We start from the raw sequence: 1,896 nt of genomic DNA on the forward strand, positions 1-1,896 counted from the left end.
CTTCTTTCTCTAATTGCTTTAGGTGTAATGTTAGGTTGTTTGAGATGTTTCTTGTTTCTTAAGGTAGGATTGTATTGCTATAAACTTCCCTCTTAGAACTGCTTTTGCTGCAGTGTATTGTTTAGCCTCCACTTATTTGTATTTTTACAGATTTTTTTCCTGTAGTTGATATCTGGTCTCGTAGTTCTGTGAAATCTTGATATGATTTCAGTTTTCTTAAATTTACTAAGGCTTGATTAATTGATCCTTTGATCCTTATGTAAGTGTCCTTCTTTGTCTCTTGTAATAGTCTTTGTTTTAAAGTCTATTTTGTCTGATATGAGAATTGCTACTCCAGGTTTCTTTTGATTTCCATTTGCATGGAATATCTTTTTCCATCCCCTCACTTTCAGTCTGTATCTGTCCCTAGGTCTGAAGTGGTCTCTTGTACACAGCATATATACGGATGTTGTTTTTGTATCCATTCAGCCAGTCTATGTCTTTTTGTTGGAGCATTTAATCCATTTACACTTAAGGTAATTATTAATATGTATTTCCCTATTACCACTTTCTTAATTGTTTTGGGTTTGTTTTTGTAGGTCTTTTCCTTCTCTTGTGTTTCCTGCATAGAGAAGTTCCTTTAGCGTTTGTTGTAAAGCTGGTTTGGTGGTGCTGAATTCTCTTAGCTTTTGCTTGTCTGTAAGGTTTTTATTTCTCCATTAAATCTGAATGAGATCCTTGCTGGGTAGAGTATTCTTGGTTGTAGGTTTTTCCCCTTCATCACTTTAAATATGTCCTGCCACTCCCTTCTGGCTTGCAGAGTTTCTGTTGAAAGATCAGCTGTTAACCTTATGGGGATTCCCTTTTTTGTTATTTGTTGTTTTTCCCTTGCTGCTTTTAATATTTTTTCTTTGTATTTAATTTTTGATAGTTTGATTACTATGTGTCTTGGCGTGTTTCTCCTTGGATTTGTCCTGTATGGGACTCTCTGTGCTTCCTGGAGTTGATTAACTATTTCCTTTCCCTTGTTAGGGAAGTTTTCAATTATAATCTCTTTAAATATTTTCTCAGCCCCTTTCTTTTTCTCTTTTTCTTCTGGGACCCCTATAATTCGATTGTTGGTGCATTTAATGTTGTCCCAGAGGTCTCTGAGACTGTCCCCACTTCTTTTCATTCTTTTTTCTTTATTCTGCTCTGCAGGTGTTATTTCCACTATTTTATCTTCCAGGTCACTTATCCATTCTTCTGCCTCAGTTATTCTGCTGTTGATCCCTTCTAGAGAAGTTTTAATTTCATTTATTGTGTTGTTCATCACAGTTTGTTTGCTCTTTAGTTCTTCTAGGTCCTTTTTAAATGTTTCTTGTATTTTCTCCATTCCTTTTCCAAGATTTTAGATCACCTTTACTATCATTATTCTGAATTCTTTTTCAGGTAGACTGCCTATTTCCTCTTCATTTGTTAGGTCTGTTGGATTTTTACCTTGCTCCTTCATCTGCTGTGTGTTTCTCTGTCTTCTCATTTTGCTTAGCTTACTGTGTTTGGGGTCTCCTTTTGGCAGGCTGCAGGTTTGTAGTTCCCGTTGTTTTTGGTGTCTGCCCCCAGTGGCTAAGGTTGGTTCAGTGGGTTCTGTAGGATTTCTGGTGGAGTGGACTGGTGCCTGTGTTCTGGTGGTTGAGGCTGGATCTTGTCTTCCTGGTGGGCAGGACCACATACAGAAGCATACACATACACACTCAGAAAAAGAGAAAAATGGGGGAAAAAATATATATCTTTGCTCTCGAAGTCCACCTCCGCTATTTGGGATGATTCATTGTCTATTCAGGTATTCCACCGATGCAGGTACATCAAGTTGATTGTGGAGATTTAATCCGCTGCTCCTGAGGCTGCTGGGAGAGATTTCCCTTTCTCTTCTTTGTT

Source organism: Neophocaena asiaeorientalis, unplaced genomic scaffold (genome assembly GCF_003031525.2).
Source record: "Neophocaena asiaeorientalis asiaeorientalis breed wild unplaced genomic scaffold, Neophocaena_asiaeorientalis_V1.1 scaffold7, whole genome shotgun sequence".
Taxonomy (NCBI): Eukaryota; Metazoa; Chordata; class Mammalia; order Artiodactyla; family Phocoenidae; genus Neophocaena; species Neophocaena asiaeorientalis.